This window comes from Solanum verrucosum, unplaced genomic scaffold (genome assembly GCF_900185275.1).
Source record: "Solanum verrucosum unplaced genomic scaffold, falcon-dt-bn FXZP01000182.1, whole genome shotgun sequence".
Lineage (NCBI taxonomy): Eukaryota > Viridiplantae > Streptophyta > Magnoliopsida > Solanales > Solanaceae > Solanum > Solanum verrucosum.
Window position 1 is genome coordinate 1,283,092 of NW_026020378.1, and position 14,521 is coordinate 1,297,612.

A 14,521-nucleotide genomic window follows, 5' to 3' on the forward strand; every position below is an offset into this window, starting at 1 on the left:
TTTTTTTAAGCTTCACATCTAATTGTCATCATATAAAATGAAACTACGAGAATAAATATATTAAATACCATGAACATGAGTGAAGACACAAAGCAATAGTGTCTTCATATAAAACAAATAATAGATGAAATTATAAGCATTCATAACACTAAATGACAAATCTAAGTCTTACTTCCAAACTAATATGCTTCTAATTGTAACATTATTCTCCATTACTTTTTTTAAAAAGGCAAAACATAATAAATCTCATTTGAAGACTATATATACATACCTCATTGGCTAAATTCCCCTTTCTTGAACTCTTGTTGCAGTTTTATTTCAACAATACTAAAAAAAACTCTCTTTAACTTTCTGAAAATTTTGCAATGGTGAATTTCTCGAAGCAGGAAGTTGAAGTTGTTGTAGTTAGAGCCGGTACATCAAGGATAGCAGTTTCAGCTTGTTTAAACAAGTTCAATAGAAAAAATGTTGTATTAGAAAAGGAGGACTGTTGTGCTTATTTGTGGAAGAAAAAGACCTACGATAGACCTAACTTACATTTAGTTAAGGGTTTTTGTTCATTACCCTTTATGCCACATACAACTTCAACCCCAAAATATTTATCAAAAATGAGTTTATTCAATACTTAGACAAGTATGTCGAGCATTTCAGTGTCAAATCAAAATTTCAAACTTGTGTTGAATTGGCGTTTTTCAATAATGAGGAGAATAAATGGAACGTCAAATCAAGAGATTTGGCTAGTGGAGATCTGGAAGTGTATGCTTGTGACTACTTGATTTGGGATACGGGAGAAAATAACGAAGGTTATATTTCAAAGGTGGTAGGGATTGAAAATTTCCAAGGAGAAATAATTCATTCAAGTGACTATAAATCCGGGAAAATATATGAAGGAAAAAATGTATTGGTTGTTGGATTAGGAAACTTTGGAATGGAAATAGCGTTTGATCTTTCAAATTATGAAAGTCACGCATCAATTGTTGTTAGAAGCTCAGTAAGTCTCTCTATATGTCTCTATACCTTGTCTTTACTTCTTTATTTTTTTGTTTGTATGCATGTAGATTTGTGTTTGTTGATTATTTTTAATCGATATTGGTGGTGTTTGGTTAGTTTAGTCGGTGTCTTAATTTTTTTTATTTTGGTACTTGTTACTTTTTACTAGCACATGTTATGTTGTAACTCTATTCATCAAGAGAATGAGTGTGAGTTTCTTGACCATCAACAATGGGACAATTTATTGGCTACTGTTGTCAATGGAGGACATTTGGGGGAAATAGCCCTTTTAGTTTGTTTTTTCTTTAAAAAGGGAACTTTGGTTGTTCTGAAAGTAATTACGAAATATGAAGTTGGATTATCGTAATTACTAAAAATTTGGGATAGATGTTAAAATTTTTCGAAAACATAGAAAAATATTTTTATTCCATTTCTAAATAGCACAAAATTATAAATTTCAAATTCACATTCGCTTTCTCATCGAATATTTTATACCGTGAGAAAAAAAAGGTATGTTTTGAAGAGGTGACGAGTTGTTTAGTATAAACAACCAAACATATATATTTAATTTGTTTAAACAACTTTTTTTTTTCTTTTGAGGAACTGAGTTTGAAGAAAAAGAACTAGGGTTCCTCTTCTCTTATAAGTAAAATAGTTTGTCAAATTAACAATTTTTTATATAGTCATTTTCACATGTTATATAGATAAAAAAATTTATTTTTTAAGACTTCGAATCTCATATTTTGTAAGAAACTTGGTTAAGATATCAATTAGATAACTTGATAAATGATAGTATAAAAAATTATTTACACTAATTGTATATGAAACATAAATTCCTTATTTAATTTAACCTATCCTGCATTAACCTGTATATATTTCTTGTTTAAGAATCCTTGCTAATTTCACTTGCCAACTTTAATCTATGTTTTTGAATACTATTTTAATGTGTCAATTTAAAAACATTTTCTCCATTGGGAGAAAGATGAATTGCGTAGAACCAAGTCTGTCCAAATGAGAAGGCCTATATATGGACGATAATGAATGTTGCGCTCATGAATGAAGGTTTCATCCAAATTTGAATTATCTCTCTACTTATGTAAAGAAAGACGTGATTATTAGTCTTAAAGAAGGAGAGAGGAGCGAAAAAGTTGATGATTCAACTAGTAGAGGAATATACAGTGAGAAGGATTTTATTTATTTACTAAATATAAGTATATACCAATCAATTCAAGTTGCAAAGTAGAGTGATCTAGGGACCTAGACTTTCAATCTCTTCTCTATGGGGGACAAAAAGACTCGCAAAACCAATTGACCCCTATGAAGAAAGTGGTATGCCCCATGTAGATTGAACCTTAGATATACTCATAGGACAAGGCATGATGTGAGATATAAATTTCTATTGATGTTAGTTCAAGAAATATACAACAATAACCGATTGAAGGGGAAAATGGTGATTGTGCATGCGTGCATGCATTTCCCAAAAAACACAGAGATATCGACTGTCCAAGTCATGAAGGGTGCCAATTTGATACATGTTTTAATTTTGGTTTTCATGGCATTAGTTGTATATGTCCTTCAAATCCTTTATCCTTGTAATCAAACGACCCCTCGTGTTGTGGAAGAAATTTTGTACATGTTTTGCAACAACAATTTCTCTAAAGAGGTGATGCAAAGTCACAATGTTGGTGACGTTGCAATAGTACCTTTTTGAGACTATGTTGATACACAAAGTCATTATTAGGTAAGTTATTTTACAAAAGCTTCTACATATAGAAAATATCATATTAGAGATTGACTAAGTGATCTTAATTTGCCTCAACTTCTTATATGACTACAAAGATTAGTTCTTAAACACGATTTATATATACAAGTGGAAGGTGGCATGAAAAGTCAAAGAAATAATCAAGGACATATATGCCTGTTAATTGGGTATGAAGGTCCTAAGTTATCCTGTGAAAGTAGATCCTAATTTATCTAGCTTAACTAGTAAGTTCTTTGGCAAATAAAGAAGGGATTGTCGCCCCCTCTCCCCTTAGCCAATAGGTTTTCCACCATGTTATACTCTGGAAAGGTATACTTAAGAGATGGAACCCCTAACTCTACATCAATCACCTACGATCATTTGTAAAGTTATTATAACTTATTTCGTTGAAATTAATCTGATTACCTATTTGGAGTCAATTGAAATCTCATGTGCGATAGGATTATTTTTCAGAGGAAGGGAATTTGATATGTAGCTTAATTTATGGAGTTGATGGATTACCTACATTCTCCATCTCCATATTTATAGAGTTATTTAGCCATGTGCATTGTTTGCTTAACACGGAGAAGGCAATGCAAAAGAAATCACATATAAATGATTAAATTTTAGGATGTCGTGCAATATTTTCAAGGTAGGAAGCAAGAGCACAACAGTTGCATGAAAGTTGTCGATTCATAAGTTGTACTTGCTTTCTTCCACAAATGGAATGTGCCGACATTCTTCTCCTACTTGCTACAATTGCTTTAGCGTGAGAACCAAAGAAATGTATACAACGCAAAAAAAAAAAGAATGGTAGTAATTCTTCTAGTGACTTCACAGTTGCCAAAGAAGCTTCAAATACTCCAATGTGATCTATGGAGATATCTTATATTGTAAAAACAGACTCTCGATGCGACCTCACAAAAAACTGTCAAAGAGAAGATCGAAAAGAATGAAATGCACAAATGTTATTATAGTATTTTCTACTTTTCTTAGAAAATGTCCAAAAAATAATTGTCATAAAACTCAACTCTATTATTAAAGAAATAAGAAAATGCATTACCACTTGGCGTCTAATGCCTGAAGGTGTGGAGAGTAATTGTGAGAAGCGGAAAGTCGAGTCAAATTCATTATCCTTGTTTGGTAATGATAATTCTCAATTTTCTTAATATGCCACAAACTTAAGGCTAATGATACACCTACTTTTTCAAGTTGTTTGGATGGTTGTTACCTATTTGTGTTGTTATATTTAATATAATATATGTTTTGACTGTTGCTTAAATTTTGTTGTATTGTTTCATTAAATCCATTGTTACATAATGATCAAAAGTCTCATTTTATGTAATTACATCATCTAATATTCGTCATAATGGTTAAAAGAGTATCTCTAAACCTTCGTCATTGGATTAATGACATGATAACCTATTTGACCAAGTTATAACGTTCTACTTATTTTGAAATAATTTATATTTTGCTAATTAGTTCGACAATCATTTTTTCACAAATATTAGAGCACCAATTTATGTTTGATGAAATCATTGTTGTCATCAACTTGGTTTCGGATTTATTCTACCAAATATGTATATTTCATTCGAAGAAAAAATTATATTTAGTTATTACGTATACACACGTTTTCTACATCTTCGTCATTTCCATCAATTAATACAAATATTTAAAACGTAAATAGTTTGCACTAACAACATACATAGTTTAACGTTTATAATTTTATGTGGTTACTCTTAATGTTTACCATGAAAATTTATATGCAATTACCTTATAATTGACCTAGTTTTGTACTTCTTCTTAATATCATCACAACATGAAACTTATCGTAAATATGTTTCATGATGTTCTTCCAAAGTTCTATAATTTTTTTATAGTTAGATGATGCAAGTTTTTCACATGCACAACCAATTATATTTTTGATAAATATGGTTGTCAATTATTAAGGTTTTAATATATTTTATCCTAATGTTTTTGCAGATTCATGTTCTAACAAGGGAGATGGTGCATACTGCAATGTTAATGCTAAAATATTTACCAGTATCTTTGGTTGATACTGTAATTACAAAGTATGTAAAATTTAAATTTGAAAATTTGGCAGAATTAGGAATACCACAACTAGAAGAAGGCCCAATTTCTGTTAAAATATCAAAAGGTAGATCCCCAGTAATTGATGTTGGTGCCATTGACAAGATTAAACTTGGACATATAAAGGTATGATACTATCTTTATTTTATTTCATTCTATTTTGAGAAATATTATGTGAAAGCAGATGGTTTTAGTTTCTCCGAGGGCTTTGATCTGATAGTAAAAAGTATAGCATGTGATGTATGGTTAGGCGCACATCACGAGTTCAAATTTGATTACTAACAAGAACCTAATAGTAGTATTTAATGAAGAAGTGTAAAAATACATGTTTATTATCATGGGCAACAATGTGACTGTTATAATTACGAAATCGGTAGAATTCAGTAATTTTGGCTAAAACAGTAAATTTGTATAAAAAGTTCATCTAATGTGCATTAATAATCTATTATAAAAAAAGGAAATAACACTTTGATTATTTTGTGAAATAACTTTTGGTGAATTGTTAATTAGGTACTTCCTGAAATATCGAAAATAAAGGAACATACAACAGTGTTTGACAATGGAGATGAACATCAATTTGATGCAATCATTTTTGCTACTGGATACAAGAATGTTGCTACCAAATATCTAAAGGTACGTTTTGCAAATTATCACTATATTCTTTTTTTAATTATAATTTTGAATCTTGAAATTGTTTCACTTGTGCGAATAAGTTTTTCTCGGTAAGTTTTCCTAGTTACTAATTTCACTTACTGTTAAGTTTACTATCATTGTCTCAAATAATGTACAATTTTTTTTCTTTTGTATGCAGGATTATAACTCAATATTCCTTGAAGATGGAACGTTGGTAAATTGGAAAGGAGAGAATGGGCTATACGCTGCTAGATTTTCAAAAAAAGGCATTGTGGGTATTTCAATGGATGCTATAGCTATTACCGATAATATTAAAACTGTCAAAGGAGACAAAATCTAGACTTTTATTATTAATTATTATTACGAACTATGTCGGTAAGAAAATTTATTGGACCATGTGTGAACGCAAGATACTTTATGCATCAAGATGTTTTTTACTATGTTGTTAAATTCTCGAGGCTTTGCGTGAATGCAAGATATTTTATACACTGGGCTTGACTTGTTACTAGTTGTTAATGTCAGCTAGAACCTTGAAACACCTTGTTTGTTTTTGTCTCTTTTTGTTGGAATCTAGTTTATATTGTCATAGAAATTTGATAGATCTTTTCAGCTTGATTGTTTTTCTTTGTTGATTTCATTTTCTTTTATTTTATAATGATGGCATGGGAACCAACTTACACACACTTCAACTATTAGAGAGAGAGAATTGCTTCTCGAGAATTTGTTTTTCATTCAACTATTACATTTGACTATTACAACACATATATAATACAAGCATATATATAATACAGAATCCTAACATGAAAGAGAAGCTATTTCGATTTTCCTTTACTATTCTCAATATGAATCAAAAGTGCTAAAACCAAATCATGTTTTTTCTTTTGTCCTTTCTTTTTTGGATCAGGCAAAGTAAATTTTATTAAATAATACCAAGAAGAAAAAACGTACTAGTAAATTTCGTTTGTGTTCTATAAGTTGAAACAACACAAACTTGGTGGCTAATGGGTCCTGCTCCTCTACCCTTGTTCACTTAGATACCAAACTTGCATTGATTGACCAGCTATGATCAAACATTTTTTTCTATGCTGGCAGACGGATTAACCACGATAACAAAACATTCATTCAGCTGAATGTTTGAATAATGAATATGGCATAAAAATAATTTATTTTGTGTTAGAATATAGGCGTCCACTAAATGTCAATAGACTAGGTCCCTTGACACGGTAAGAACAATAATCCAAACCACAGCTGTAAGAAATGCACAAACAACAAAGACAACACAAGAACTTAACGTGGAAACCCCCTTGCACTAAGGGAGGTGAAAACCACGACCTGTCCTCACAGGCTTTTCAAACCAAACTCCATTTCTTCCAAATAAAGCAACGATTCAGATTACAACAGCTTGCAACCTAGGAATTTACCTCTAAATCCCTTCCCCCTAAATGTAGTATTCCCACTACAAATAGAGCAACTAAGCAATATCACTATTGCCCACTAAGCTACCCGACACAAAATAACTTATAATTCACTAAGCAACCCATGGTTGCCCACTAACCCACCTAACACTAGATGACTTAGGATTTGACTAAGCAGCAAACAATGTTGCCCACTAAACCAGTTAAACTCAATTGATTTAGACTTTTTACAAAACGAACAAAATATCTAATTCCTTTATAGTTCTTGATTAGATTTACAACAACAAGCACTGAAGTAAAAACCTAAGACAACTAAGACACAAGCTACTTGACCTGGTCCCTGTTGCTCTTTGGTAAGTACTTCTTGAAAGGAGTGGTTTTTGCTTTTTGCTCTTAAAAAATTATAATGCAAAAACTAAGATTATGTCTGTTGAAGGATGTTCTTATGAGAACAGACACAACCTTCAAGGCCATACTATTGGCCGAGGTTTCTGCCACACTTGGAGACCGTGCACCAACCTTGTCAACTTGTATACTTTTCCAACTGTTAACTGTACGGATAAGAGTGCGAAAGACCAGGTCCCTTTACAAGGTCCCTATTTGTCAAATCATCAAAATTACAAATAACATTTTCCCTCTTTTTGATAATGATAAACTCAAAATGTCTTCGCATGTAACAATCTTCCTTAACATCTTTCCTCTTTCCACTTCCCCCTGTCTAAGTATCCCTTAAGCACCCATGATTCCCCCTTTTTGCATCATAAAAAGGAGAGACAGTAAACCAAAATTAAAAGTAACCCTGCATAGAAAGACCATAGCCTATGGAAACACATCATAGAAAAAGAATTAGACTGGAAGGTGTCACAACAAAACAGAAGTCCCTTTCATTGCACAAAATAAGCATTCAATACATTGACAATAAATTGCTAAAGAGAACCCGGGACACTGCCCACACAAAAACAAACATGGAAGAAATACAGATGGGGGTATTAGGAAGAGGGAGGCTGATGGGTGAGAAATTTGATGACAAAGGTGAGACAGTCATTTGCAGAGTCATGAACTTTGATCAACCTCTCTTGAAGATGGCAGTTTGAGTCAGAAGGGCTGTATTTTTCAGATATAACTCGTTGACCTCTTCAGTACCAGGTCCCTTAGACTGAATTTTGGCCAATTTAGCTTTCAACAGTGCCATTTCAACATCCTTCTTCCCCACAAGTGCGATTAGTTCCTCCAATTCACGCTTGAGTTGATCTCGTTCAACCACCAACTAAGACATCTTACTCTGATGTCCTGTTTGACCCTCGATGCATTAACACTCGACTATGGTGCTAAGAGAAAAAAATTGCTTAAATATGCCAACAGTACCTGGTCCCACTGAAACTTTCAGATGATCGAACACCTTTGTGAGAAAGTATCCATATCACATTCCATGATTGCCTTTACGCTCTATCACCGTCTTGTGCATATGTTCCAAGATGAGTGCAGGTAGATTTAGTGGGTCAAAAACTTGCAGAGTGATTACATTAGGAATAAATCTTCTGAATTGGCAACAGTATGCTTTTTAGATCGATAGAGAACCACATTGTTCACAAAATCAAACAGCAATTGGTATTCACCTTTCATGAGCTTCTTCTGAATACCTGCACGATCCATGTCTGGAAGTTTAGAACACTCATTTTCAAAGTGTTGAGTGCAATGTTTTCCAGCCACAGACATGATCCCTTCTATAGGCACCTCTAGAATCTCTCCCAGCAACTCCTCATTTAGTTGGGCCCTTTTGTCTCCCACTAAGGTATGAAGACTTCCATCCCTATTGAACTCCATATTGTAATAGAACTCCCTTACTTGATCTTCATGCATTACAAAAGATTTAGTCATGAACAAGTGAGTCCATGATTGAATCTCCACTAGATCTGCCAACAAGTTCATTCCAGGTTTCTTGATGATAGTGGGATAAAGAACTCTTCCACCTTGGACCTTCTACACACACAGATTGTTAACAATATCCTGCTTGGTGTCCTCCTTTCCATTTCGCTTTCTCTTGGTACCAGGTCCCTGATCTGATACATTTTTAACAACAGGCACTGCCTCCATCTTTTCTTTTAATTTTCCCTTTGCCTTCCTCTTAGTCAGCTCCTTAGTTTTCTCACTTGTTGCCGCAACAACCCTTTGTGAAGAAGGATATCTAGATTTTCCAGATTTCCCCTTTTCTTTCCTATTTTATTGTTCCTACTTTATCCTCTGTATATCAGCCAGTGGGGTATCTACGGGTTTAATATCATTTTCAGAGTGCTCACTTGGAACCACTGCTGGTCCTAATCCAAGTATAGAAACCTCCAAAATACCGACCTTTCTCCTTTTTCTGTTTTCTTCAGTAGTGGCTTTGTTAGACTTCATGGCATCACCCATAAATTTCTTGTTGGTAGCTCTAGTAACAGGTTTTCTTTTAGGGGTTTCCTCCACAGCCTTTTCCTTTCATTTTGCAGAGACATGCACCATTCTTCTATGCACTGCCCATTTAAGTGGAGCATTGTCCTTATCAGTGTCGTCTGAGTCACTAGCAACAGGAAGTCTAACTTCTGGTGTTCTGTCAAAGATTGGTTCGGTGTTTTCAAGAGAGATTTCGCCAAAGCCACTACTTTCAACATTTCTCAGACTGTCTCGCATCTGTGTTAGACTATCTATAACTATGTTCTCACTAGCAGCAAGGATGTTTGACTCAGAATGTCGATGCTCAGGGAGTTCACCCTCAAAAAAGTAATTAGAAAGGGTAGACTTAAGGGGACCAGGTTGGCTAGGATTTGTGGGATTATTAAAGATCAAAAGAAGATAAGGGAGTAGGACAACTTGTTTCAGTAACCAGAGGGGAGGTTGATGATTTCATAGGAGAGGGAACAACATCAGATAGGTAGAAATCGATAGGCTCTATCTCTTTTGGAGAACCTAGTACATTCTTAGGAGGACTAGACGATTGAGACATGCTGAGAAAAAGGTAAGAGAAAACGCTTCAAAGAAAGGAAGTTAGGGTTTTGGTAGAGAAAGGCAAATGGAGAATTTGAAATGATTTAGAAAAGGGGTAGAAGGAGAAGATATAAAAAAAATTGAAAGGATGTGTCAGGTCCCTAAGAGACGCGACACTTGAACTTAAAGCGATGGGACACAACGATCAGAGTGACCAATGACTGACACATGGAGGTGTCAATGGTTCTTAATGACAGTTTTAAAATCAATGGAAAGAATGTTAACCTTTAGACAGGACCAGGTCCCTATCTGAATGCAGAGAGAAAGATTTCTTTCGATTGGTTGAGAGTCTTCCTTACTTCTTCAATTCCCAATAGTGTATACCTACAGAAGAGGCACAAAAATGGTCTAACACGCAAGATATTACAGTTAACAATGATACCTGCCCCGCAGATCATAGCTATTGAGGGTTGGATGCCTAGGAAGTGCCAGCTCAGTCCATTTTCAACATCCCCAGCTTCAGCCTATTTGTCACGAACTATTCTTTTCCCAAGGCTTTGGTGAAGATATCAGTGATTTGATCCTCTGTTCTGCAATACTGCATGCAAATAGTCCCCTTTTCAACATTGTCCCTTTAGAAGTGATGTCTCACATCAATATGCTTGGTTCTCTTGTGTTGAATAAGATTTTTCCCCATACTGACAGCACTAGTGTTATCACACATGAGATGGATAGTGTGAGTGAGAATTCCAAAATCCTTCATCTATTGTTTTATCCAAAGTAATTAAGCACAACAAGAGGCAGCGGCCACATATTCTGCCTCGGCAGTGGAGAGGGCCACATAATTATGTTTCTTGGTTCCCCATGAGATGAGTGAGGAGCCTAGAAAATGGGTTATTCCGGATGTGCTTTTCATGTCAACCTGATTGCCTGCAAAGTCTGAATCTGCGAACCCCATTAATTCAAAAGAATCTCTAGCTGGATAGAAGAGGACCATGTCCCATGTTCCTTTCAGATACCTCAGAATCCTTTTGGCAGCCTTCAAGTGTGACTCTTATGGACAAGCTTGAAATCTTTCACACATCCCTACGCTAAAAACTATGTCAGGTCTACTTGTTATTAGATACAACAATGAATCAATAATTCCTCTGTACATAGTCTGATTTACCAAGCCACCAGAATCATCAGCTCCCAATTTTGAGTTGTTCCCCATGGGGATATCAAGGGGCTTTGAATCAGTCATTTGGAATTTTTTCAACAATTCTTTGATATATTTTTCTTGACAGATTGAAGTCCCCTTTGGAGTTTTCTATATCTGCAGACACAAGAAAAATTTCAACTCTCCCATCATGCTCATTTCGAATTCATTTCCCATTAGAATAGCAAATTTTTCACATAGGACCTCAGATGTGGCTCCAAAAATGATGTCATCCACATGCACTTGAATGATAATCAACTTTCTCCCTTTAGTCTTTAGTAACAAAGTATTGTTAATCTTGTCCCTCTTGAAATCATTTTTTAACAAAAAACTGGACAGTCTTTCAGACCAGGCCCTAGAAGCATGTTTCAGTCCATAGATAGCCTTGTCTAGCTTGAACACATGATTTGGGAGATCAATATCTTTGAACCCAGGTGGTTGTTTTACATACACTTCCTACTTCAGATCACCATTTAGGAAAGCACTTTTGACGTCCATCTGGAACAGCTTGAATTCCATATAGGCTACAAAGGCAATGATAATTCTGATGGCCTCCATTTTGGCAACCGGAGCAATTGTTTCATCATATTCAATGTACTTTTTGATTATAGCCTTGAACCACCAACCTCGATTTGTTCCTTGTGATAGTACCATTTTCATCAAGATTGTTTCTAAACACCTACCTAGTCCCAATAATAGTTCTATTAGCAGGTCTAGGGACCAGGTGTCATACTCTGCTCCGCTCAAACTAATGGAGTTCCTCTTGCATAGAATTTACCCAGTCAGTATCTGTCAATGCCTCTTTGATGTTCTTTGGCTCAATATTGGATATGAAGGCTGAAAATGCAACCAAGTTTCTTACTTTGGATCTGGTCTGCAATCCATAATACAAAGGAGAAACAAGATTGTCAAGAGGATGAGATGACTGGTGTTTCCACCTGGACTCAGCATTAGGTGGTTGAGGCTGATCTGTTTGTTCTTCTTCTTCATCCTCAGGAACATTTTATTCAGGTTGGGAGGCAACATTTAAGTCTGCATTCGCAGATGTACCAGGTCCCTCTCCAGGCTCATCATCTTCTTTTACTTCTTCTGATGACTTCTAGTCAGCATCTCCTGGATCTTGAGCATTTTCAGTCAAAGATTTATTCACTTCATCTCTCTGAATCTGAAGGAGTTCTTCCAGTTCATTTAAGTTTGACAAGGCACCAGCTTCATCAAAGATCACATGAATGCTTTCCTCAATGCAAAAGGTTCTTTTATTGTACACTCTATAGGCCTTGCTAGAGGACGAGTATCCTACAAATAGTCATTCGTCGCTTCTAGGATTGAATTTTCCTAGAACATCCTTGTCATTGTTAAGTACAAAACACTTACAACCAACAGCCCTTAGATAGTTCAATTTTGGCTTTCTGTTATACAACAGCTCATATGGTGTCTTGTTCAGTAAGGACCTGATCAAGCAACGGTTGGTTACATAGCAGGTAGTGTCTGCTTCAGCCCAGAAAGATTTTGGAAGATTTGAGTCAATGAGCAAAGTTCTGGCTATGTCAACCAGAGTTCTGTTCTTCCTTTCCATGACACCATTTTGTTAAGGTGTTCCAAGAGTTGAGAAGTCATTATGAATTCCATTTTCAGCAAAGAAATTGTCAAGCTTTGCATTTTCAAATTCAGTTCCATGATCGGACCTGATCCCTGCAATCTTGCAGTTTTACTTTGCTTGAATCATTTTGATGAAAGTTATTAGTACATCGTATGTTTCCTCCTTGGACCTTAGGAACATCGTCCAAGTGAACCTTGAATAGTCATCGACAATCACCAAAATGTACTTTTTTCCACCCCTGCTCTGAATCCTCATAGGTCCGTATAGATCCATGTGAATAAGTTCAAGAGAACATAAAGAACTTACATGCTTCTTTGACTTGAAAGTGGATCTGGTTTGTTTGCCTTTGACACATGCATCGCACACCTTGTTGTCACTGAATTTTAACTTTGGTAACCCACAAACTAGGTCCCTGGAAGAAAGTTTGTTCAGTAGAGAGGAGCTCACATGTCTGAGCCTTCTATAACATAGATTGGCATTCTCACTTTGAGCACTGAGACAAGTAAGGTCATCTCCCTGAGCAGTATCCAGGTCAACAATGTACATGTTCTTTTGCCTTCTTACTGTTAGAATTACTTCCCTTGTTACCAAATTAGTAACTATGCACTTCTCTGATAAAATCTTTACTTCATTTCCCTTGTCACATATTTGGGATACACTGAGAAGACTATATTTCAGTCCACTTACATAGTACACATTTTCAATAGAGTGCTTCAGCGACTTTCCTACTCTTCCAACCCCAAGAATATATCTTTTATTTCCATTTCCAAATGAGACACCTCCACCTTGAAGTGTCTTGAGTGACAGGAAGTTATCAGTCCTCCCGGTCATGTGCATTGAACATTCACTGTCCATGAACCAGCAATGACTGCCACTTCATCCACTCTCCTGCAATAAAGATCACTTGTTAGACTTGGGAACCCATTTGAGTCTGAGTCCCCAGTAAGCAAATAGAGGTGTAATAAGTGAACTTTTTGTCCAATGAGGCAAAACAATCTTTCTCATTTTAGACACTTTTGGAATGGGAGTAGGTCCCTTGTTTTGTATACTTTTCTGTGTGGAGTAAGACAATATTTTCTTGTGACCTTTTAAGAGCTAGACAATCCTTCTTCAAATGGTCATTGCGACCGCAATGAAGACACAACAGATTGTCAGAAACAGATACATATTTGTTTTGAGGATTATAGGGAGGATAGATGTTTGAACTGCCTAGCCCTTTCCCACTGTGTTGACCTTGGCTTGTGATACTAGAGAGTAGTTTAGAGGAGCTTGCCCATCTCAAGAATTTTTCAAGCTCTTCTTTAAGTCAGACCGGGTCCCTCTCCAGATGATTGTTTCTCTCCAAATCCAGTGCAAGTTTAGTCTCAGTATGGCTCAGACTTGTTTCTAGCTCTAGTTGCAGGTTGCTAGCTTCTCCCTTTCCTTTGCCATATTTTTCATCCACTTTTTTCATCTTTTCTTTGAGTTCTAGATTCTCAGTTTCTAGAACTACCAGTTGTTCCTCCACAACAGATATATGTTCAACTAACCAACCTTTTCTTCAAGAAATATATCTAGGCTATTATTCATGAAGTCCTTTTCAGTTGTTCACTTAGTAATTGAGTCAATCCATACATCAGCTAGATTTCTCAATTTCGTAACAGAATAAGTGTGCAGATCTTGTTTAATGTCAGAAAGTGTTACCTCTTCCTCAGCATCTTCGTCATCAGAATTTGCCATGAGAGCAAACATGGTGTTGAACACATTTTCATCATCCTTGATAGCTAGCATTGATACGTCTTCAGGGTGCTCTGACTAATCTAACTCACTAAAGGAATCTCCCCAGACGGCAAGGGCCTTCTTAACAACGTAATCAACAGTCGCTCTCCTTCCCTTTTGTCAGGGATCAGGTC

General features: G+C 35.5%; 1 pseudogene; it reads left to right on the forward strand.

Annotated features, from left to right (window-relative positions):
* The first annotated feature begins 365 nt into the window (after positions 1-365).
* On the forward strand, positions 366-5,795 carry LOC125838825 (probable indole-3-pyruvate monooxygenase YUCCA10; annotated as a pseudogene).
* The last annotated feature ends 8,726 nt before the right edge of the window (positions 5,796-14,521 follow it).